The following is a 26,128-nucleotide window of genomic DNA, read 5'->3' as shown; positions in this document are numbered from 1 at the left end:
TAGAGAGAGACTCTGACTCCTAACAAATGAAGCCACTTCGCCACATTCGACATCATTCTTGTAAAAATTTGAGAGCCGTGCACAGACCGAAGCAAAGGCTTTGAATTGATAAATCCTGTCCTGGATCACGAATCTCAAATATTTCCTGGACCTTGGATGAATCGGAATATGGAAGTACGCATCCTGAAGGTCCAGCGTTACCATCCACTCCCCTGTCGTACCGCTGCCAGTACTGAATCGTTCGTCTCCATCGTAAACTTGGTTTTTCTTTTCTACGAACAAGTTTAGCTGACTTACGTCCAGTACTGGCCTCCAACCTCCTGATGACTTCGGTACTAGAAACAGACGGTTGTAAAACCCTGGGGATTCGTGATCCAGCACCGTTTCTATGGCCCCCTTTTCTAACATGCTGACAACTTGATGCCAAAGAGCTTCTCTCTTCTCTAAATCGATGTAATGAGCCCCTAGGGCTCTCGGAGCTGTAGCGAGAGGTGGTTTCTTGAGAAAGGGGATCTTGTATCCTTCCTTCGCTACCTTTACAGACCAAGGATCCGCTCCTTTGCTTTGCCAGACTTCCCAGAAGTCTAAAAGTCTGGCCCCCACACAAGTCTGGAGGACTTCTGACTCATTGCTTGGTTCAGGTTTTCGAACCTCTTTTTTGGCTGGAACTCTTTTCCCTCTAAATGCTGGTCGGGAAAAAAAGGTCCTACCCCGAAAGTGCTTGCTATGATGTTTCTTGTATCCATTCGGAGTCTTCTTCATTACATTAGAAGGTAAATACTTACAGAAGACGTTAGTAGATCCTGAGTAGCCTTCTGAGTGAGGAGAGCGAGATGTCCTTAATGATATCTTGAGGGAAGAGCTGTCCCTGAAAGAGGAGAGAACATCAACTCCGACTTTTGCGCGTTCGAGACTCCTTTAGCAGCGAACGAGCACAAAAGATGTCGTTCCTCAAAACGCCTGCTGTAAAAAGTGAAGCCAATTCATTAGCTCCATCTCTCAAGGCTTTATCCATACAGGACATGATACTTCTCGGTAACTCGGATTCTGACGAATCCTCCATCTCCGAAGTCCGCGCCAGGGCCCCCAACGACCAGTCAAGAAAATTAAAAACCTCAAAAGTCCGATAGATACCTTTGAGTAAATGGTCGAACTCTGACGAAGTCCACCACACTTTGGCTGAATGTAAAGCATGTCTACGGGAGCTGTCCACTATGTTGGAAAAGTCTCCCTGGGAGGAGGCAGGAACTCCCAGGCCAAGACTTTCCCCCGTACCATACCAAACACCAGACTTAGAAGCCAACTTGGCCGGAGGAAAAGCAAAAGAAGTCTTCCCCGACTCTCTCTTCTTCTCCTTCACCACTCATTTACGCGTTGAAGGGCTTTCTTGGCCGAAATAGACAAAGTCATTTTCAAAAAAGACGATTTCTTGGTTGTCTTCGTCTTCGAAAATTGAGACAAAGGCGCGATGGCGGGCTGAGGTTGAAAATCTCCTTCAAACAAAGAAAGAAGGCACTCTGTTAGTCTCTTGTAGTCCGAGGAAGGAGCTTCCACATTCTTGTCCTCTTCCGCACTCTCCACAAATTCTTCCTCCTGCGAAGAAATATCTTGAAAACCAAGATCTGATGACTCTCCAAAGCGGGATCCTTATGCAGAGCCTGCTTAGAGAGCGAATGCGGAGCTGTCTCCTTGTAAAACTCCTCTCTTCCTTGTCGAGAAAAAGTTTCCACTTGCTGCCGCCTGCGTCCTGTGTCCTCCTGAACGTATGCGTCCACCATGCGTCCATCACTCTTCCTCTTGCGTTCCTGCACTGCTTCGTCCACTTTTAAGGGATGCACTGCGTCCTGGCTTGCGCTGCACGTCCTGCGTCCTCTTGGAGGACTTAACCGGGAGAGACGAGTCCTTAACGTCTAACCGAAGATTGTTCGGGGCGTTCTCCCATGATTGGACAATCACTGCTAATCTCTCCTGCATGTCCCGCAGAACTTCCTTCGTCTCCGCTTCCTTACGAGACTCCTGATGATGATGAGATCGAGGATGCACCGGGCTAACACGGAGAGGCGAGCGACCTGCGGTCTACGCAGTGGAGTTCCTCTAAGCGGAGAAACACCTCTCACCGCACCGCTAGTTACTTAACCAACTGACAGAGAAATCCTCTTCCTTTTGATAGGGATAACTTCTTCATCCTCCGATGAAAAATCTCAGGGCTACTCCACCCATTCTTGATCAACAGCCCTTTCATCCTGTGATGAGGACGGAAAGTATGACCTCTTGAGAGGACGCGATACTTCCGCGAAACGCCTACTCCTTTCCTGACGCGAACTATCCGATGAATAACGGCACTTCCCAGTATTGCCTTTTTTTTTTCCATGGCGTACTGCTGCAGCCTGGGAAGCAACAGGACTGCCTGAAGGGACGACTGATCGCGAGTAAAACCCTCTCGCCTCCCTTCGACTGTCGACAGCCTTCTGCTTGGGTCTGGGAGCTTGACAGAGGTCTCGGTCCTAGGAGCAAGCACGAGAGGGACGATCACTGTCACTAAAAACTTCCACTTTGTCTGTTAATCGTTTAATTTGATCTCCCATGGACGCAAGGGCAGCGAACACTTTCACAATGGATCAGTAGTATCCTCAGATACAGCAACGGGCACAGGAGAAACCTGAGGGGAAGGTGCTACGTCTACATGTGAATGAGCTGGAGAAGACACATGCAAGATTAATTCGGAAAAGGCTTACTCGCAAGACCCCGATCTCTTACTCCTAGAGTACAGATCTTCTAACCCGATCTTTTTCTAATCTCTCACATACTTCATAAGAGCCTTCCACTCTTTCTCATTCAGACACTGACATTCATTGCACCTATTGTCCCACGTACATACAAACTCCCGACACTTCTTACAAATAGTATGTGGATCTACCGATGATTTCGGCAGTCTCACCTTACACCCTTCTTTCACACAAACTCTAAACATACTTCCTGAATCAGACATACTAAATCAAAATCCAAACCAAATGTGATTGCCACGCTAACTTCGTGAATACGATACCAATATCCAAAAAGACAGTCAACGAGCAGGAAATTCTATCAGAGAACCAACAACGATGTTGCCGGTTCGGCTGGCAGAGAAAATCTGAGGAAAACGGGAATAGTTCCAAGTACCAGCGCTACGGGAACGGGGTGGCCATCACCTGAACTACCAGTGTACTAGCGGTTGCCGCGAGTTTTGAAATTCTGCCAGTGCGTCAAGAGGATAAGCTATATATATACCTGCCAGGTAAGTGTCATGCATAAAAAAGAATGATTGTACTTACAATGATTCACTCTAACACGAAACAACCATACAACCAAAGGGAAAGCAAACGATGAGAAGCGGGCAGAGAGCGTAGAACACACACGCCCACTCGCTGTGAGTCCGAAAGCAAAAGTGGTTTGTTTACCTCCCAGTCGCGCGCGCGCGCCTGTCGGACAAGCAGTTAACTACCGAACCCCTTGTTCGAAAGCTTACGACCTATCCAGCTGCCGCTAGTACCTTCCTATTGTAAAAGGACCGAAGGTTTGTATGCCGTGTCGGAACAAATCAGATATAGGGTAAAAAATCACGAACGATCCACCATCATCACGCTGGACAGGTCTTATTCACTCGATATTTAATTGGTGAAACAAGAATACAATTACAACTCTAAGCATACATTTCAAAAGATTGAAGTTTTGTCAACATAATGAGATATAAGAAAGCCCCATTTGAACTAAAGTAAGCATGTGACGCTGTTTGTAAAATATGTTTTCAAGGCAGTTTTGAAATCCAATATGGCAGCTATCGTGTGGATGGACAGGTCTGTTCACGGATGGACACCATCTTTCCCAGCCTTCCCAGCACTCATTTGAACAATGTTAGCGTATATATGTAACGTTTATTGATCTTACTCAAGATTGCAGTTGTAATCAGCACAATAAAACATTTTGTTGCCTATATTAGTGAAAGTATGAAACTTGTTATTCCTGGGGTCATGGTTTGAACTGAATTCATTTTTACCTTGTAATCGGTGGTTTTTATCCTTGCTGTCATGACAACTGAAACTCCACAGTGCTTATTTGATTGTTATTATACACATTTTGGTATTAATTCACTCCACAATGCACTTGAACCAAGTTGCTGTTCCTGGTTCCTAAACGTTCACTCCACAAACACAGTTACGAGTAGCAGACGACGACACTGCAAAGTTTTATTCCCTTAATTGTTTACTTTACTCATTATTTAGTTCAACTTTACTTTGTTATTTCAAAATGTTTATTTAATTCATGTCTATTATCCCTTTTTTGCAACCAAATTACCCCGAAAAATTACAGATATTTCTAAAGTAGATACAATCCAATGTTTCTAACCTTGTCGTACATCTGGCTGCCGAAAACCATAGAGGAACTGACTACGGATAAGTGGATTATAATTTTTTTTTTTGCTAGCACTTTTCATGGATTTAAGTCTATATAAGAATTTTTATTTCTTTTAATAACTGTATGCCAGAAATAAATTAAACCTTTAATGTTTGCATGCTAAGAATGGCAAAATCATCGTTGCCACATTAGTGGAGCTTCACACATACGCCGATGCATTATTATAAACTGTTTCCATGAATACTAGTCATAGTAATGCAATAATGATAAAATTGCTTTAATATTTATGTATATCTACTTCCAATACATAGCCTAATTTCACCAATTTCCACTTTTTGTGTATAGTCTTATACCCAGTTTGGAGGGTCAACACATACCGAATGGCAACAGAAGAGAGAGAGAGAGAGAGAGAGAGAGAGAGAGAGGAGAGAGAAAGAGAGGCGAAGGAAGGAAGAAGGAAAGGGGTGGCGGTGGAGGGGGGAGGGGGAGAGAGGGTAGGTGGAGCTTTTTACGCGTGTTTGTATCCATTTTTGGATAATGAAGTTTTTGTCTCTTGGTACAAGGGACGTGGTTGTTAGTTCTTTACGATTAGTGATTCACGATACCCTTATAAATTACGACACTGGGTGTAATGCACTATGGCAAAATTTCGTTCTGATACGAGTGTTCGTTACAGAAATATTGCCAAAAAACGTGCTTGCACTGTCTCTGAAACCCACAGTGGGTATGCTGCTCAGTTGTCAATCAAGATTTTTGTAATCAAGTACTTTTTACAACCCAGCTATTGTATAAATTTGTATTTTTCTCAATCAAAACATATGCCCCTCAATGCTAACTTTCCTCTTTTAACGACTTTCTGGTCATTGCAAATTCGGCCCCATAATTTCTTATGGTGCGAAAACAGACAGAGGCCCAGGGACCGAAAGCGATAGCGTTACACTACGGTGGTAATCCGGCAGTAAAACATCTTTATATATCCAAAAAGTAAATAATAAAGATATAATATATGCGCATTACGATTATAACAATTACATGAATAGCTGATAACAATCTGCATGAATAACTGGTAAACTGTTCTGCAAGAAAGTTGAGTATAGCAATTATTTACAATAGGTACGAAAGTCAAGATGTCGTGACGTCATAATACAGGACTTAAAAGAACATTCCAATTCCGAAAAATAATTACTTAAATTTGAGTCAGAATCGAGTTACTTTTTCAATAACGAATATTTCTAAATCAATCATCATAAATATGTAAAATATTGGTTTTACTATTTATTTAAAAAATTATCTAGTGCACGCTTTGTCGTCGTCTTCTACCAAAACCGTTGTTAGGTAGTTTATGGATTACTGGGCCAGTTTCCCGGGCCCCGCGACACCCAAATCCATCCGCCACGGTAAGTAGTCCCTACGACCCCGACCTCTCACGACCTAAACCTTCAAAACATGGCGCGAACATTCAAAAAAGGCAACATGTCTCCTATAACACCCCGCCCAGCCCCCATTGCTTACGCTACTGTCATTCCCGTTACGATACCTTTTTTTATTAACATAGGTGCCGATGTATGCGTATCCCGTAATTATTTACCTACAGTTTTGGGAACCAATTTCCAATTTCCCGGGCCGCACGCCATTCAAACAAACATGGCGGCTCCTCCGCGCCGCAAATATTCAAAACTTTATCCTCTAAAAACCTCACCAAGCCCCCATTGCCTTTGCTTCTGCGAATTCCGTTACGATACCGCACTTTATTCACATGGGTGACACTGTAGGCGTATTCCGTAATTATTTACGGAATACGCACATAAAAAAATACCAATTTCCCGGGCCGCACAACACCCAAATCCAACCGCCGCCCTAAGTAGTCCCGTCGACCCAGCATGGCCTTTATCACCTGGGCCGACCCCGCGAGTTTTCAAAGCAGTCAACATGGCGCATCCCGTAGCATCACACCTGTCCCTCCTCTGCTTTTTGAGTGAAACAATCCGGTTACTTTTGGTGTGCTATATACTTTATGTCAAGACGTTGATGTACTACGTACATATCTTTTCAAAAGCGACTGTTGGGCGATTTCAGTGGAACTTGTGACAAGTGTAAAGTGGGAACCATCAGCCTCGTTAAAGAGGAAGACAGTTTCGTGTGGCGCTGCAGCTTCCGTACGTGTCGTAAAATAACAACGATACGGAACGGCTCTTTCTTCTCCCGCTCACACCTGGATTTCGGCACAATCCTCCAAATAATTTATGGCTGGATCCACGAGCTACCACAGGCCTTTATGAAAATGACTCTCCATATCGGTTTCACCGAACAAAACCATGGTTGGAATGGTATAATTTCTGCCGGGAAGTCTGTATCGACATTTTGGTCCAGGACAATCGCAAAATCGGTGGACCCGGCCACATTGTTGAAATTGACGAGTCAAAGTTTGGCAAACGTAAATTTAACAAAGGTCGGCGTGTTGATGGTTGTTGGGTTTTAGGTGGAATAGACCGCGAAACAAAGGACACGTTTTTCCAAATCGTTCAGGACCGATTGGCTGAAACCCTGCTTCCCATCCTCATTGAAAATATTCATCCAGATTCAATAATTATTTCAGACTGTTGGAAATCATACACTACACTAAGTAAGCACTTTAAAGAACATTATAATTACCAATCACTCTTTACACTTTGTCGATCCAACCGACAAAAACATACACATCAATACTTTCAAATCTACATGGCAAGTTTTAAAAAGAAATGTTTTGCCGCGGAGTGGTACGGTGAGAACACTGTACCCTTCTTATTTTTCCATGTGCTGCATTAAAAAACGTTACTTTAATAACAGTGGTTGCCCGTTCAAAACATTCCTCGAACTCATTAAACGCACTTATCCATTAAAGAAAGCAGAGTCAACGCCAACGAAAATCCGTCCTTTGTCCCGCAGTACTCCTCAACCTCAACAAACCCGTGACTGCGGTGTTCAAACCGAAATGCCGATGCTAGACGTCCCGCCCCCAGTCAAAAGGCCCAGAATCGCCCAACCAGAATTCTCCGACTCTGACATGGAAGATTTTCAATTCTAAGGTAAGTGCAATAATGTATCTAGGGTAGTTTAATGGTACTTTAAAATGGTGGATTGTCTGCGGTTAGACTGGCCAGCCACGCGGTTAGGTTGGTTGGCCCACTGTAAACCCTGTGGTTAGTGCGCGCAGCGCAATATTACTGCTTGCCAAAACATGTCGTGCCTGCCAAGAATCTTTAAATATGCGGATAAGGCGCGAAGCGCCGTTCCGCGGCCTTACTGACAACACACATAAATCGATTGGTCGCGGATATGTAGTCGCTCGCAAGTGGTGGATTGTCCGTGGTTAGACTGGCCAGCTACGCGGTTAGGTTGGTTGGCCCACTGTAAACCCTCTGGTTAGCGCGCGCAGCGCAATATTACCGCTTGCCAAAACATGTCGTGCCTGCCAAAAATCTTTAAAAATGCGGATAAGGCGCGAAGCGCCGTTCCGCTACGGCCTTACTGACAACACACATAAAAAAATACATTTGCACGCCCAACTTGGGTCAGTAGTAAGCTAGCATTGCCCACAGAGCGGTTGCAGAGTAAGGGGTCAACCTACTGTTACATTTTACGTCTTTTCCCTCCCACAGCCACCGTCTGTGCATCCCCCCACCCAAAAACACCCGGTTCCCAATACACTCCCCCATTACCATAAAGTTTTCGGTGGTCAACGACACTCGTATCTGTATCCCCCCACCCAAAAACCCCGGATTCCCAATGGGGTCCCCCTTTACCCTTTCGCTTTAACTTTCGGTACTACTTTCTTTATTATTGTTTTGGTATCGCCGCCATATTGGTTTTGGTGTTCTTCCGCCGATTTTGGTCGGCGGGCGGGAGGGCCCGGCAATCTGTAAGTGCTCCCAGTTGTTTACTTAAAAACGTTGTGGTTAGGGACCGTGTTCCGATTGTTGTGATGAAAGTGCCCCAGCATCTGTGGGTACAAGTGGTGTGCCGATTTATCACAGGAAATGGGAAGTTTGTCGACACAAGCGACTCCGTAAACATCGAGATGGCATCAATCTTCTAAAATATTGAAGCGTAAGTAAAAATTGCGAAAGCGTTTTGGTGAGATTTGTACTGCTTTGGACACCCTTTTCACTACCCTCTGTTTAATGCTTTAAATTTGGCCTTAATTTCTAACTTTGGAGAAAATACTTACTTCAAAAGGAGAGCAGAAGCCTTTAGCTCCATTTCTCACCAACAACAAGTCGAGACTGATCCCCATCTCCGGTGTCAGGACGTGTTATAAGTACTTTTTCGGAGGGTGGCATGCTATGATCGTTGTTAAGTTGATCCAGGCCCGGTGTTTTACCCTAGGCTTGGTATAGCCCAATACAGCCTCAGGATCTAAAATAAGCATGTGAAGTTTTCGTAAAATAGTAGTAGCCTATGTCTAAAAACAGTGAGTTTAAAGCTCCTGCCTACCTTAAAATACTTTACATACCTACTACTATACTCTGTTTTTGTTTTTTTCATCTGTCCATCCGCCGGTGGTGTTTTCGCATGGTACTGCTGCGTCCCGGGCTTTAGATAGTTATGCTATGTGTAAGTTTTAGGTAAATAAAAGGATATCTGGGTGTATATTTGCAACTGAAAAGTGTTTTCATACTTTACTGTATGCGAATTACACCGTTAATATTCGAAATAGGATATTATTATAATTGTTGAATGTAAGCTGAATGTAACTGTCTAAAGCCCGGGACGCAGTGTTACCATACAAAAACACCACAGGCGGATGGACAGATGGAAAAAAAACAGAGTATAGGTAGTTAGGTACAGATTGCTGCCACAATATGAATCATGATGTACCATTGAGCCTGGATATGACCTTTGTACCAAACAAACTAAACAAGTTTAATTTAAATGTGGGTATTTATACATATTACCTCACTAAATGAGGTATAATAAACCTTCATCCCTGAGCCATTACCTCGAAGCTGTCTGGATACCTACCTAAGGCTGGGGTTCTGGAGAGACTTCCAATGCTTCAGACGAAATACACATTTCCCGTCTATGTCTGTTTCCCTTTTCATCTTGGAATGCTGGAATGGTGCGAAGGAAGACAGGAGAACGAACGAAAGGACTTCGTGCCATCAGAAGTAGCGCTGGAAAATCGCAAAATGTGGACAGTGGAACAAATCGGGTGGGAATAGGTAGTAGGTATGGCAAGTAGTAGTAGTAGTAGTAGTGGGTGGGATATGCCTTTGAAACGGCTCCCTTGCTTCTTTTATTCCTCCTTTGTTTGTGTTTGCTTGAGCTTCTTCTCTCTGAAATACCACATTTCTTTTATAAAATCTTTCCGATTCTCCACTTCCTCCCTCATTAGTACTACCAATAAGATTATATTTGCTACTAATTCCTCTTTATTTTCCTTGATATGGTTGCTGCAATAAAAGCAATATCTATTTCTAATTTCATTGTATGCTGGACAGTAAAGTAAGAAATGTTCTAAATTTTCATTTTGTTCCTCACAGTATAAACATTTTGTATTTCTCCTTTTATCCTATTTCTATCATTTAATCCTAGTATACCTAGTCTGGCCCTACTGATCAGCATTGTTTTTTCAGTGTTATCATACCAGATTTCTTCTCTTATGTTTTCTTTATATTTTCTGTAGATTCTTAATGTTGACTTTTCATTCATTTCTTTCTGCCATATTTTTCTGTCCCAATTGTTTATTATTTCTCTTAACTGTTTGTCTTTAACTGCTTCAATTTTACTTAAGTTTATATTTAGTTCTTTCATATACTCTTTTCCTTGCATTATCCAGGGTTTTTTTTTGTTTTCATACTGATCCATTGTTATCTCATATAGGAGCCTATTTCCACCATTCTTCAGTGTATGTTTCAGGTAGAAAAGTTTATTCTTCATATCTCTAGATTGGCAGCAAGAGGCCCCTATTTCAGATCTTAACGCACAACTTGCTGTGTAACTTGGCGCTTTCAATATTGCTCTGTATACTTTATTATCTATCTTCTGCAATTCATTTATTGTTTTCCTGTCAAGTTTCATGACTTCCATTGCATACATGAATGAAGGCATCGCTAGTCCTTTCCAGTACAATTTTCCTATTTTTACCCTGCTACAGCTTTTATTGATGACTGCATTAGCCATATTTGCCATCTGCTTTGCTTTAATTTGGGCCCTTTTTATTTGTTCTCTGAAGCAGTCTTTCATGTTGTTGATTGTTACTCCTAGGTATTTAATATTCTTAACTATTTTTATTCCTTCTATGTGCTCCATATTCTCCACATCATCGATACTGTACCAGTCGTTATATATTAGTATGTTACTCTTGTCCTTGGTTTATGTTTAGGCCACATTCACCCGCGATTTCCATAAGGGTTTTTATTGATTTTGTTATTTCTTCTAGTGTGTGCCCTAGTATTAACCCGTCGTCTGCATATAGTAGTGCCACTATCCTTATTACTTCATTTCTGAACCTTCTGTTGTATTTTCTAATTTTTCTATTATCAGGTACGTTATTAATAGAAAGAATTATGGTTGAGCCATTGCATCCCTGTCTTATTCCATTAGTTACATTTAGTTCTTTTTGTTCTATATTGTTAAGGCATAGGCTTGTTACATCATTTGTATATATCTTTGCAACTGTATTTATTACTTCCGCATGTAGTCTGTATTTTCATCATGACCTCAATGAGCTTTTTCCTATTAACTGAGTCAAATGCTTTTTGGAAGTCTATTGATACTACAAATAATGGGTCCTTCTTCTGTAAGTTTCTTGTATGCAGTATTGTAAGATATATAAATTATCGATTCCTCTCCTTTGTGCGGTAAAGCCGGATTGCAGTTCATTCATTTTTCCTATATTTCTAATATGATTTTCTATTTTGGTTCTCAGGATCCCCATGAAGATTTTATATGATGCATTTGTTAGAGCAATTGGCCTTAGATCTTTGACTGTGGGGTTTTTGTTTTTTGGGCGTGAGTGTTGTTTTTGACTTAAACCAGCTTTTCTGCGTTTTCCTGCCCTTCAGTATTTCATTTAAACATTCTGCCAATTCTTTTTGGAGGTTGTACTTGTAAGAGTAATTTGAACAGTACTGGCTTCATTCCATCTGGTCCTGGTGCTTTTTTTGTCTTCATTTTCTAAAGTTGATTTTTTACATCTTCTTCTGTTATGTGGATTTCTTCCATGGGTCTAATCTCTGTCTCTGTTTGGTCATACACTCCATGCATATGTTCTCTTAAAGATATATGGCATTTCATCTGCTGTCCTAATCTTTTCAATATGCTTCCATTGTCATGTTTGTACTGTTCTTTCTTGCTTTCATTCCATATCTCTCCTATTGGTTTTGTTTTTCTTCTTTTTGGTATATTGTTTCCCAGAATTTTTACCAGCTCTTTCCCTAGCTTTTCGTCCTTCATATCTTGCTTATTTTCATCGAATATTCTTATCCATTCTTTTTCTGATGTGGTCTTTCCTCTCAGCATGTCTATATATTCCCAGATTTTCCTGTGTCTGTTTTTATCATTCATTATCTCATTTCTAATCTTTTCTTCATATTCTTCATATGCTTTCTTTATTATTATCTGTACTTTTTGTTTTTGTTTAAAGATATGCTTCTTCATAGTATCTTCTTTCTTCTATACTTGTGGCTTTCCTTTTTAATTTGTTATATACCCTTCTTTGGCTTATTTCTTTCTTTGTTTCTTTGGTGACCCATACTGGTTTCTATTTCTTCTTGCTCTTTTCTGTCTTTCAACCTTCTTTTGATTATCTTCTCTAAGTTATTTGTTTTTGCTTCACTCATTGTTTCTTCCAACTGGGTTAGATCTCCTTTTCTGTCTTGTTGGCTTACTTTATACTTTATATATTCAAGGTATTTCCTGGTAGACTCTTCTGTAACTTTCAAATATTTGATTTCTTTTGTTTCATTTCTGAATGTTTTCCTTACTTTAGTGTTCATTTTGAATTGGACCTTTATGAGGTGATGGTCTGATAGATCATATTTCATATTTTCCCTCGTCTATCTCCATACATTCATATTTTTTATACATATTTTGGTTGACTAGGGCAAAGTCTATGGCACTGTTTTGATCTCCTCTACTCCAGGTTATCTCCCCTTTGCAGCTGGGATCTCCATTTAATAGCGTTAAATCATATTTCTGGGCTCAGCTCGTGTCGGCCTATGAAAGTATCCTTAATATCATTCTTTCTAGGTAAAATTAGCCTAAAATTCCCACCAGAGAAAAAACAAAATTAAGAAAATGTCAGTAAAACTGACTCGCTCACTCTTAAAAAGAAGTGTCGGTATGAAATAGGGGCGAGTGTGGAACACTACCACGAGACAGACACCATTAGAACTTCCCTATCAAAATCCCCCCAAGAGAGAGCTGATACCAACGGGCGATGCAGCCTCTACTACTACTACTAGAGGACGCCACGGACAGCAGCGCCCTAGCGGACATCCTTAATTTTTAGCGCCAGCATCTTGACGCTGTTTTTCTCTTGTGCTTTTACTATTGTGGATTTATCTCGTTTTCTAAGATGGAACGTTCAGCAATTGCCACGGCTAAGTTAAGTAACTCATAAGTAATATTTTATCATAGTTTTATCTTCCGGGTACCAGTATTTCCTTTTTATAGGTCATATACCGGTTCCCGGTTGTCTCGTGGCGGGACCATGGCTGCCTCGTAAGAATTCCCGGTCCTCCATACTGGGACTTCTTATACTTATGGGCTTATTTTTCACGTTCATTGTTTTACATCGAGTTTTAGCTAGTTTAGGCCTCTTACATTCTCTTAGCTTGGTATTAGGGCTATCATTATTTATTCTGGCCCAGCATCCCGGCTCTTGCTCTACATCGGCTTTCGCTGGCTCCGAGTAGGCTACTGTTTCTTGGAATAGTTGCCTCCTCCTGGGCTTCTTTCTCTTTTCCTAAAAGTGTCTCTTCCACCTTTCGATGTATTTTATTATTATTATTATTATTTAGGGTGTTAGGCTAGCCTAGGTGCTTGTTCCATGTATTGGTACAGCTTGGTTCACGTGGCCCTACCACGGTTGTGGTGATCGCGGCCTAGGCCACTAGGAGTCACGTGTTCCATAGCACTCTACCCTGCCCCTTCCCTCCCTCTCTATGATGTAGGGAGGAGCTGGGGGACCCCGGATTGTCATAACACCTCTTAGCCTTCTCTCTCATTCCGGAGGTGCCGGGAGGTTCCACCAGCAGGGGGTTTAGGGCGACCACTAGGAGGTACCGGGTCTCCATACGGGTAGTTGGTGAGGTGGGGAGGAGTAGGCCATCCCTTCCCCCTTTCCTCGCTCCCGCCGTTTCACCGGGACCTCATTCCTTCCCCCCCATACCCATTACTCAGCCACCTCCCTTACGATACGAAAGGAGACCTTCCGTCGCAGCCGGGGTCCCCTTTGGTTATATGGTTATTGGCTCCACTAGCGGGTAGGGGTGGGTACTATGGATGGTCGTTTGCTTGCCTACTATATCCTTATATCTCCCCTCCCCCGCTACCGGAAGGGAGCTTTACCCTTAACCTACGCACTCTTCTAGTAGACGGGTGGAGAGAAGTGGTTTGATGTTATTACTGTACTATGTTAAGGATATATACCCTACCCTAATTAAGATGTTTTACAATGAATTGTGTTTTTTACTATTATGTGTCAACCATCCCGCCATTTTACGTTGTGGTTTCCTTTCACCACCACTCCTAGTTGGTTGATTTTTGTGCCTCCGCCACTGGCGGAGCCATAGACTTTCTTCCAAACATGGTCACCACACGTATTTTAGCAGGGCTCTGGTTTCATCTAACTTTATCGCTCCGGCACCAGCGGAGCATATGTTAGACTGTAAGTATTACTCTGTACTCATGTACGTTTCTACTTACAGGCTACCAACTGTCAGGTCCTCGCTTGCAATGCGACGTTACATGACCCCTGCGGACACGATGAGTGCAGGTCTCATGCCCCGTGTGCCACCCTGTTCAACGAGTTCATCGTTGGCATCCCGAGGCTGCACCATTTGCTACGAGACCTGGTCGGTCAGCTGTTGATGGGGTAAGAACCATTATAAAACTAGTTATCAATTTTACTAAACTTGTTAGTTCGTAAGTTTGTTAACCCTGTCCGCAATTGGTAGCTAATTCAGCCTTTCTTTCAGGCTAGCGGGGTGAGGGAAGTCGCCCTCGCCACTCTGAAAGCGTGGGTAGGCGGCTTTGGAAAGAACGCCGCCAAGGGCCAGCCCTACATTCTGGATAAAAAGCTGGCCATCCAGATCTTCCCTGCGGGCAAGTCGACGGGCTACGTCGATCCCTTGTCCGCCGCCCCCGTAATAGCCGCCATCCAGCAAGATCTTCAGCAGTCGTTGGGGCTCGTAGCCGCCCAGGAGCCAGTCCCCCGGACGTCGCCGGCCTGGATCTGAACCTCGAGCCGATGGCGGTAGTGAGTGAGGGTTTGTTGGTTGAGGTATTTGGTTTGGGGCGGGACAAGCCCAAGGTCTTTCCTTGGACGCTCCTGGATCTTCTCCTGTCCCTTCTTCTTCCGCATCTTTCCAAGGCTTTCCGGGATCTGAGATCCCTAGCCGCACTCCCGCTCTCTCTGTACCTCCCAAGGAGAAAGAGAGAACCGAAGACTCTGTCTAAGTCGACTTCTAGAAAGTCGTCTTCGTCTTCTTCGGCTAGGAAGTCATCGACTTCTTACGCCGACGCGGTGAAGGCTAAGCCAAGCTCTTCCCAGTCGAAGAGTTCTAGAGGCAAGGCTTCGAAGGAGAAAGCTCGCGCTACCTCCGAGTCGTTGCCTTCTCCCGCCTCCGTTGCCCCCTCTCCGGCTATGCCGGCAGGGGTAGCAAGCACCAGCTCCTGCGTTCCTTCTCCTGTCTCACCAGGAATGATGGAGCAGGTAGGAGCGATGGTGGGTTCTCAAATCTCAGCTTGGGGAACCCGCTTTGAGCAGATGTTCGCACAATTGTCGAGCACTCTGTCTCAAACTGGACAGACCGTCCAAGAACTCTCGAATAGAGTAAGAGAGACTGAGGATCGGATGTCTGGGCTATCCCAGGCTCCTCCCCCAGTATCCCCTGCTTCTAGCACGGGGATCCTCCAACTCCCGTCTTACGACTCTCTGCCAGCTTTCTCTATGGAGAAGCCATGGAGAGTAGCGGCCTACGCTCCCTTTAAGGACGGGATGATTTCGATCCCGGAGTTTGGCAATCGAAGGATTGAGGACTTCGAGTTCTATACCTCCCGGGTCTGTCACAGCCTTTCATCGGGTATGCTAGGCTGACACCAACGGCTCTTACAAGGGAGGACAAGATCTCGAAGGAGTCTGTCCTCTACAGTAGAGACCACGCCCAACCCGGGAATGGGTTCACTGCCTTGAGGACTGGGAGTGTACGAATACTAAACTCCAGGCCTATAAGAGCCCATTCACTATTTTCGCCACGGAAGAGGAGGTCTCTCCGTTCGCCACGAAATTGGTGGAGAAGGCTCTTCAGGCAGTCCTCAAGGATGAGCCCCTTCCGCAGTTGAGAGAGTCGGAGTCCACTTCACCACTCTTTCCCGCCTTCGGAGAGTTATGGGAAAACCTGCCTGCTACTTTCACGCCGGGTAAATCAAGCCGGACTGCGCTATGGACCAGTTCGGTGAGTAGAAGTTGCCTAGGCTGCCGGACTCCCTAATCCAGGCAGAGTTCGATGCGCGGACTAGGTTTGGCAGGTCCCTTAACTCTATCATAGTCACGGAAATGGCTGCACTGTCTATGCGAACGAACCGCTATTTAAGATCTTAGCGAAATCACCATTCACACGGTTCTGCTAGACGCTTTTGACTTCTTCCAAGCAGGAAGAACTGTCGGAAGCATGTTCTTCAAGAGTGTACTATCAGGCACGAGCCTAATAGACTCTTATCTGCCAGCATGTGGGGAGCGGATCTCTTCCCAGAGTCAGCAGTGAACGAAGTTATCATCAGAAGCTTGCTAGACTCAACCAGAGCCTTAGAGCTAGGTGGGGCATTTCCTCTAAGAGGAAACAGGAATCCGTTCCTACTGCTGGCAAGAAACCGAAACCAAAGAAGGCTGGTAAGAGATTCCAGCCCATACAAAAAACTCCAGCCTCAGCAGCAGTTTGTGCAGGCGGTCCCAGTCACCCAACAAGGACAACCTGCTACAGCTAAACAAACTCAGCCGTTCCTCCTGGTGCCCCAGCAATCCCAGCCTTCGACCTCCTATGCCATCTCGCCTGCCTTTAACCCTGCTTATGAGGTTCAAGGCTACTCTCAATCGAGGGGTAGGGCGAGAGGTTACTTTCGTCACCGTGGCGCAGGAAGGGGCGCAAGGAGTAAAAGCAGTTCAGAGGAGGGCGTGGTGGCCAACCCGCCCATCAGCAATGAGGCTCTCCAGTAGGAGGGAGGTGTTCCTTTTCCGCCACAGGTGGGGGTTCAGCAGTTGGGCACAGAGCATAGTGTCCAAAGGATTAGGCTGGAGCTGGATCCAAGATCCTCCTCCAATCAAATCATTCCATCAGCTACCGTCAGAGGAATTGATAGATTACGCGGAAGAACTCCTTCAGAAAGGAGTCTATTGCGAGAGTCAAGCATCTAAAATTTCAATGGTCGCTTATTCAGCGTTCCAAAGAAAGGCTCAACAAAAAGAAGGGGGTAATCTTAGACTTATCAAGCTAAACTCTTTCATTCGCTGCGACAAGTTCAAGATGCTTACCCTCTCGCAAGTAAGGACCTTACTGCCGCGTGGAGCCGTCACATGCTCCATCGATCTTACAGACGCATACTATCATATCCCTATAGCCAGGCACTTCCGCCCATTCCTAGGATTCAGGCGTAGGAAATCAGACATTCTCATTCAAAGTGATGCCCTTCGGTCTGAATGTAGCCCCCAGGGTATTCACAAAGATAGCAGAAGTGGTTGTACAACAATTGAGAGCTCAGGGAATCATGGTAGCGGCATACCTCGAACGATTGGTTAATCTGGGCACCAACAGTCGAGGAATGTCCTCAAAGCTACCAAAAAGGTAGTTCACTTTTGGAACATCTGGGGTTCCAGATAAACAAAACGAAATCCAGACTTGGTTCCGGAATCCTCGTTTTTCAGTGGCTGGGAATCCAGTGGGGATTTGTCCTCCCACCCACATCTATCAATTCCAGTAGCCAAACGGAAGGAAATAGCAAAATCTGTCAGGCAATTCTCAAGTGCAAACAAACGTCAAGAAGAAACCAGGAGAGAATCTAGGGTCTCTTCAGTTTGCTTCAGTAACGAAATATCCTTCTGAAAGCAAGGCTGAAAGATATAAATCGAATTTGGGGCGGGGTCAAGAGCAAACTCCAAATATCGAGACAAGTTGTCAGTAATCCCACAGATCCTCCGCAACCAACTACGGCCTTGGTCAAAAGTAAGAACTTAGCCAAGAAAGTACCCTTCAATATCCCCTCCAGTGTTAACCATTCACACGGATGCATCCCTGTCCGGGTGGGGGGGATACTCTCAGTTCAAACAGGTTCAGGGGACTTGGTCAGTTCAATTTCGCCAGCTCCACATAAACGTGTTGGAAGCAATGGCAGTATTTCTTACTCTGAAGAGACTGCTTCCCCCGAAGAAGTCTCATCTAAGGCTAGTTTTGGACAGTGCAGTGGTAGTTCATTGCATCAACAGAGGAGGGTCCAAATCCAAGCATGTGAATCATGTCATGATAGCCATCTTTGCATTAGCAAGCAAACACAAATGGCATCTGTCTGCCACTCACCTGGCAGGAGTAAGGAATGTGATAGCAGACGCCCTGTCCAGGTCAGTTTCCTCTGGAATCAGAGTGGTCTCTGGACGACGGGTCATTCCAGTGGGTAAGCCGGAGAGTCCCAGGTCTCCAGTGGATCTCTTCGCCTCACAAGCGAACCACAAGCTCCCTTGCTATGTGGCCCCCAACCTGGACCCTCTGGCTTATGCCACGGACGCCCTGTCGTTGGATTGGAATCATGGAGGAGAATTTACGTTTTCCTCCAGTGAATCTCTCTGAAAGTCCTAGACAAACTAAGGTCTTTCAAAGGGATAGTAGCTCTGATTGCACCGGACCTGGCCCAAGAGCAACTGGTATCCACTTCTCTTGGAATTGGGTCTCCGACCTCAACGGATCCCCAATCCCAAACTATCAACAATCAGTACAAATGAGGACTGTGTTCGCTTCCTCAGGAACTCTCCAGACCCTAACTTTATGGACTTCATGAAGTTTGCGGCTAATAAAGATGCTAACATTGATCCACAGAATATTCTTCTTCCGGAATCAGATAAGAGGGAGTCAACCATCAGACAATATGACTCAGCTGTTAAGAAATTAGCATCTTTCTTGAGAGAATCGAACACTACAACCATGACAGTTAATTTGGCTATATCCTTTTTCAGATCTTTATTTGAAAAAGGTTAGCAGCTAGCACGATTACCACTCACGAAGTCGGCTTTGAAGAAAAATCTTTCAAGTAGGTTTTCAGATAGATTTAACTGAATCTTATTTCACATCTATCCCTAAAGCCTGTGCTAGACTTAGACCTTCCCAGAGGCCTACTACAGTTTCATGGTTCTTGAATGATGTTTTCTCAAACTAGCTTCAGATACTGACAACTCATCTTGTACATTCATAATGCTCCTGAGGAAGACTCTATTCTTATTAAGCCTAGCCTCAGGAGCAAGAATTTCAGAACTGTCGGCTCTATCCAGAGATGCTCATGTGGAATTCCTCCATCAGGAGAAGTTCTACTTGCTCCGGATCGTAGCTTTTTAGCCAAAAATGAAGATCCTCTTGCAAGGTGGGCTCCTTGGAAGGTTATCCCACTTCCACCAGATCCTTCTTCTCTGCCCAGTATCAACCCTTAGAGCCTTTCTATCTCGTACTTCGTCTAGATCCTCGGGTGCTCTCTTCATGAGAGAAAAAGGTGGTACTTTGTCAGTTAAAGGTATTAGGCAACAAATCCTTTACTTCATTAAACAAGCCAACCCTGAGTCATTCCAAGAGCACATGATATCAGGGGAGTAGCCACCTCTATTAACTATTTCCAACATAGGAACTTTGAGGATCTTAGGAAAGTAACTGGAGGAAATCCCCGGACAAGTCTTTAACGGCATTATTAAAAGTCCTTGGAATCTTTTAAAGTTGTCAGCAGTAGCAGCGGGAAACATAGTTTACCCTGATATGCCTAGTGTTGTAGTATTGATCCAGGTCTCCTTTTCTACCTACTTCAACCAACAACATGCCTCAACCTATCACCAGGCTACTCATCATTATAGCCTTAGCCGTTGTGTGTTATAGTGGTTTGTCTTTATTTTTTTGCTAGGGACAACCACATTGGTACTGATATGTACCCCAGGGGGTCCTAACCTTATTTTTGATGCCTAGGTTAGGCCCACAATATGTTTGTAATAAATTTTCCATTTAAGAATTGTGATAACTTCAGTCACAATGTGTTTGTATATATTTGAATTACTTGTTTTTTATTTGTATTAATGATGGAATTGAGTGTACTACCCTTATTTTTATGCTAGGGTAGGACACATGTATGTATATAATTGTACCTATATATTCTAATTAAGTAAATTCAACTATTTCTTTGTTTTACATGCATATTATATTATTGTTACTACCATTTAAGTACTTTAAGTTTACTAACATTCTGTTATTGTTTACCATAGTTAGTTTAAGTACTTATTTTGTATGCTGTATTTGATTTACTTATATTATATCCATCATTTTAACAGGTTTTTCATTTTTTCCTTTTCCATCTTGTCTGTTTCTCTCTGGTACTCTTCATAGGCCGACACGAGCTGAGCCCAGAAGGGATTTGACGAAGGAAAATCTATTTCTGGGTGATTGGCTCGTGTCGCCCTATGAAACCCATCCCCTTTTTTTTTTTATGTTTGTTTTCCCCCCCTTGCAGGACAAGATGTATTTATGTTTTTGTTAAGGATGACCGATAGGGGCGCTGCTGTCCGTGGCGTCCTCTAGTAGTAGTAGTAGAGGCTGCATCGCCCGTTTGGTATCAGCTCTCTCTTGGGGGGATTTTGATAGGGAAGTTCTAATTGGTGTCTGTCTCGTGGTAGTGTTCCACACTCGCCCCTATTTCATACCGACACTTCTTTTTAAGAGTGAGCGAGTCAGTTTTACTGACATTTTTCTTAATTTTTGTTTTTCTCTGGTAATTTTAGGCTAATTTTACCTAGAAAGAATGATATTAAGGATACTTTCATAGGGCGACACGAGCCAATCACCCAGAAATAGATTTTTCCTTCGTCAAAATCCCACTTTTTTCCATCAAGTCCATAACATATTTTCCATTTTGGTCAAGTTCTTGTGTCCCTAGGAAACCTAAATGCCCATTGAAAATCCCCAAGGACTATCATAGGCAGGTTTGTGGATTTTTCTATGGCTACATGTAAGGCGTTTATTATTCGTTTATTTCTTTCTTTATCACTAGTTGACATGTAGACCAGAATTATGTTGAATATTGTTGTTCTATAATTAACCTTTACTATAAGAATGTCTTTGTGTTCCGACTTTTCTTTTTATATCTGGATCTTTCCTTTGTTTCTTTACATTATTAGTAGGCCTCCTCCTTTGGTGTCATCTTCATCTCTCATTGAGTCTACCACTCTGATGCTTGTTGGGAATAGTAATTTTTGCTGTTTAAGGTGTGTTTTTCTGTGATGCACATAATTGTGTTTTCTTTTGTTATCTCCACTAGCTCGATTATTTTTGCTTTTGTCAGTCCTTGGGTGTTTATAAGCTTTATTTCAAGATTTCTTGATATATCTTTCTGTCTTGCTCCCTATTTTTTCGCTTTCTCTATTTACAAAATGCTTCTACCATCTAACCCTTTATCTATCTTTTGCAAACCACTTTTTCTTCTAGGTCTAATAGTCTAAGATTGTTACTAAAGTTACTTCCTACACCTACCTGCCCTAAACTAATTTCCCTTCTACTTCCTCCCTCAGAGCTCTTAACATTACTACTATATATTCTATTTTTCTCCTAAATCTAATTTATTTACACTCCTAAAAATATTATTACTCCCTATCTCTAAATTAATTTTTACCAATTCCTATCTACTTTACATTTTCCTACCTCTAACTCAATTTACAACACTTTCTAAAAACAAAAATTTTCTTTTGGTTTTCTATCTATATTCCTCTGGACTTCCTTTTTAGAGCATTCTAGTCGTCTGAAAGTTTTCTCTTCTCTTCAGCTCTCCCTTACTTATGAACCATCCTTCCTCTTTGTTATCCTGCTTTTTCTTTAATTCGGATCTTAATATGCTATCTTTTTCTCTTTCTTTAGCAGTCCATGTCTGGAACTATAGATATTTTTTTGTAAATATCCTTCTTTGCATTCCTTAGCAGTCTGGAACTTTTTAATATGTTCCACTTTTCCCTCTCATGGCTGAGTTTCACTAGAAGTGGTCTGGGCCTTGATCTGCTTATCCGCCTCATTGTTTTGACCTTGTTGCAGTCGTGCCTACCTAACCTTACTACATCTTTAATATTCCATTCATCTTTATTAAGGTTAAGTTCTTTTGTGAATATTTCTTTGCACCTCTCTTCATCTAGCTTCAAGTTTTCTGTTTCCTCTCCTGCTATATGCTCTGGCAGGTTGAATATGATTAGGTTTTCCTTCCTTCTGTCTTTGTCCTCCGGGGCCTCTCTTATTTCTTCCTGAATTGTTTCCCTTATTCTACTGCTGCTGAGGATCTCTTCCTTTAATGTCTTTTGCTAGGGTTTCTTTAATGTCCTTATCCTCATCCTTTTATGTCTTTGACTAGGGACTCTTTAATGTCCTTAAAGTCCTTAAGGGTTATTTCTATTTGCAGAAGTCTACCTTAAAGCGTTTGGTTCTCTTCCCTGAGTTCTTTGATCTCTGTATCCTTCTGGTCCTGACACTTACTACAATCTGCACAATACCATTTTATTATATCTACAGCTCTCTGAATCCCAGCATACTGATCATTAGTGATATTGGCGCAATTCGTATGAAACCATCCCTACATTTGTCGCATTCTAACGCCTTTTGTTTGTTGCCTACCTACTTAACCCTTCTACACTGTGGGCACGTGTCCCCCGAATTTTGGTGAGGTCTAGCACGGTTATCAACTCCACCTACGCTATCTCGGTTACTCCTAGATCCTGCCATTTCTTATATATGCCCTAGATATGCAAAAAAAAGTAAATCAATGTTGCAATACTTGCTTTGTTCGTTGTGGTCACGTTTTACTCAGAACAAACACAAAACAAAGGGAGAATAACAAGTTGGCGAATGGCGAATCCAAATCGTAAATATTATGGTTCTGGTTAGTAGTAGTAGGTAGGATATTCCTTTGAAACGGCTCAAGCTTCTTTTTATTCCTCCATTTGTGTTTGTTTTGTTTGAGTTTCTTCTCTCTTAAATACCACATTTCTTTTATAAATCTTTCCTATTCTCCACTTCCTCCCTCAGTAGAACTACCATAAGAGTATATTTGCTACTAATTCCTCTTTATTTCTTGATATTGGTTGCTGCATAAAGCTATATCTATCTAATCATTGTATGCTGGACAGTAAAGTAAGAAATGTTCTAAATTTTCATTTTGTTCCTCACAGCTTAAACATTTTGTATTTTCTCCTTTTATCCTATTTCTATCATTTAATCCTAGTATACCTAGTCTGGCCCTACTGATCAGCATTGTTTTTTCAGTGTTGTCATACCAGATTTCTTCTCTTATGTTTTCTTTATATTTCCTGTAGATTCTTAATGTTGACTTTTCATTTATTTCTTTCTGCCATGCTTTTCCGTCCCAATCGTTTATTATTTCTCTTAACTGTTTGTTTTTAACTGCTTCAATTTTACTTAAGTTTATGTTTAGTTCTTTCATATACTCTTTTACTTGCATTATCCAGGTTTTTTTTTTTTTGCTTTCATACTGATCCATGGTTATCTCATATAGGAGCCTATTTCCACCACTCTTCGGTGTATGTTTCAGGTAGAATAGTTCATTCTTGATTTCTCTTGAGTCGCAGGAAGAGGCCCCTATTTCAGATCTTAACGCACAACTTGCTGTGTAACTTGGCGCTTTCAAAATTGCTCTATATATACTTGATTGTCTATCTTCTGAAATTCATTTATAGTTTTCTTGTCAAGTTTCATGACTTCCATGGCATACATGAATGATGGCATCGCTAGTCCCTTCCAGTACAATTTTCCTATTTTTACTCTGCTACAGCTTTTATTGATGACGGCATTAGCCATATTTGCCATCTCCTTTACTTTAATTTGGGCCCTTTTTATCTGTTCTCTGAAGCAGTCTTTCATGTTGTTGATTGTTACTCCTAGGTATTTAATATTCTTTACTATTTTTATTTCTTCTATGTGCTCCATATTCTCCACATCATTGATACTGTACCAGTCGTTGTATATTAGTATATTACTCTTGTTCTTGTTTATGTTTAGGCCACATTCACTTGCGATTTCCATAAAGTTTTTTATTGATTTTGTTATTTCTTCTAGTGTGTGTCCTAGTATTTATCCGTCGTCTGCATATAATAGTGCCACTATCCTTATTACTTCATTTCTAAAACCTGCTGCTGTATTCTCTAATTTTTCTATTATCAGATACGTTATTAGTAGAAAGAATATGGTTGAGCCATTGCATCCCTGTCTTATTCCATTAGTTACATTTAGCTCTTTTTGTTCTATATTGTTAAGGTTTAGGCTTGTTACATCATTTGTATATATCTTTGTAACTGCATATATTACTTCTGCATGCAGCCTATATTTCATCATGACCTCAATGAGCTTTTCTCTATTAACTGAGACAAATGCTTTTTGGAAGTCTATTGATACTACAAATAATGGGTCCTTTCTTCTGTACGTTTCTTGTATGCAGTATTGTAAGATATCTAAATTAAAAGATCGATCCTTCCTTCCTTTGTGCGGTAAAGACCTGATTGCAGTCATTCATTTTTCCTATATTTCTAATGTTTTTTTTTCTATTTTGGTTTTCAGGATCCCCATGAAGATTTTTATATGATGCATTTGTTAGAGCAATTGGCCTTAGATCTTGACGTGGGGGTGTTTTTTGTTTTTTGGGCGTGAGTGTTGTTTTGACTTAACCAGCTTTTCTGCGTTCTCCTGCCCTTCAGTAATGCTGTTTTAAAACATTCTGCAATTCTTTTTTAAGGTTGTTACTTTGTAAGAGTAGTTTGAACAGAACTGGATTCATTCATCTGGGGCCCTGGTGCTTATTTGCCTTCATTTTCTCAAGCTGATTTTTCACATCTTCTGTTATGTTGATTTCTTCCATGGGGTCTAATCTCTGTCTCTGTTAGATCATACACTCCATGCATGTGTTCCCTTAATGATATATGGCATTTCATCTGCTGTCCTAATCTTTTCACTATTTCTTCCATGCATGTTTGTACTGTTCTTTCTTTCTTGCTTTCATTCCATATCTCTCCTACTTTGTTTTCTTCTTTTTGGTATATTGTTTCCCAGAATTTTACCAGCTCTTTCCTAGGGTTTTTCCTCCTCCTTCACTCTTGCTTATTTTCATCGAATATTCTTATCCATTCTTTTTAACTGATTGTGGACTTTCCTCTCAGTATGTCTATATATCCCAGATTTCCCTGTGTCTGTTCTTATCATTCATTATCTCATTTCTAACCTTTTCCTCATATTCTTCATATGCTTTCTTTATTATTATCTGTACTTTTTGTTTTTGTTTAAGATATGCTTCTTCATAGTATCTCTTTTCTTCTATTCTTGTGGCTTTCCTTTTTAATTTGTTATACATCCTTCTTTGGCTTATTTCTTTCTTTATTTCTTTGGTGACCCATACTGGTTCTATTTCTTCCTGCTTTCCTGTCTTTAACCTTCTTTTGATTATATTCTCTAGGTTATTTTGTTTTTTGCTGCACTCATTGTTTCTTCCAACTGGTTAGATCTCCCTTTTCTGTCTTGTGGCTTACTTTATACTCTATATATTCAAGGTATTTCCCGGTAGACTCTTCTGTAACTTTCAAAATATTTGATTTCTTTTGTTTCACTTCGAATGTTTTCCTTACTTTAGTGTTCATTCTGAACCCTTGGACCCTTTATGAGGTGATGGTCTGATAGGTCATAGTACATTATTTTCCCTCAATCTATCTCCATACATTCATAGTTTCTATACATATTTTGGTTGACTAGGGCAAAGTCTATAGCGCTGTTCTCATCTCATCTACTCCAGGTTATCTCTCCTTTGCAGCTGGTATCTCCATTTAATAGCGTTAGGTCATATTTTCCCATTAGGTCCATAACATATTTTCCATTTTGGTCAAGTTCTTGTGTACCCCTATGAAACCTAAATGCCCATTTTGAAATCCCCAAGGACAATCACAGGCAGGTCTTCTGTGGCCTTTCTCTATTGCACATGTAAGGCGCTTATTATTCGGTTTATTTCTTTCTTTATCACTAGTTGACATGTAGACTAGAATTATGTTAAATATTGCTGTTCTATAATTAACCTTTACTATTAGAATGTCTTTGTGTTCCGACTTTCCTATTTCCATCTGGATCTCTCCTTTGGTTCTATACATTATTAGTAAACCTCCTCCTTTGGTGTCGTCTTCATCTCTCATTGAGTCTACCACTCTGATGCTTGTTGGGAATAGTCATTTTTGCTGTTTAAGGTGTGTTTCTGTGATGCACATAATTGT

General features: G+C 41.9%; 1 long non-coding RNA gene across 4 annotated transcripts in view; it reads right to left on the bottom strand.

Moving 5' to 3' along the window:
- LOC135217068 (uncharacterized) overlaps positions 1-22,716 on the bottom strand; it is an 82,202-nt gene extending 59,486 nt beyond the window's left edge. For 2 of the 4 annotated variants that reach the window (XR_010315032.1, XR_010315034.1), the window contains exons 1-2: positions 22,642-22,716; positions 9,394-9,707 (exon numbers count right to left, since the gene is read on the bottom strand). This is a non-coding gene — a long non-coding RNA (uncharacterized LOC135217068). Of the gene's footprint in view, positions 1-9,370; positions 9,708-22,559; positions 22,592-22,641 lie in introns of those variants that run through there. The other 2 variants (XR_010315035.1, XR_010315033.1) reach the window with 2 other exon arrangements.
- Positions 22,717-26,128: the final 3,412 nt, after the last annotated feature.

The sequence above is a fragment of the Macrobrachium nipponense genome, chromosome 7 (assembly GCF_015104395.2).
Source record: "Macrobrachium nipponense isolate FS-2020 chromosome 7, ASM1510439v2, whole genome shotgun sequence".
Lineage (NCBI taxonomy): Eukaryota > Metazoa > Arthropoda > Malacostraca > Decapoda > Palaemonidae > Macrobrachium > Macrobrachium nipponense.
Note: the sequence above shows the minus strand (reverse complement) of the source record. Positions and strands in the feature narration are given on the sequence as shown.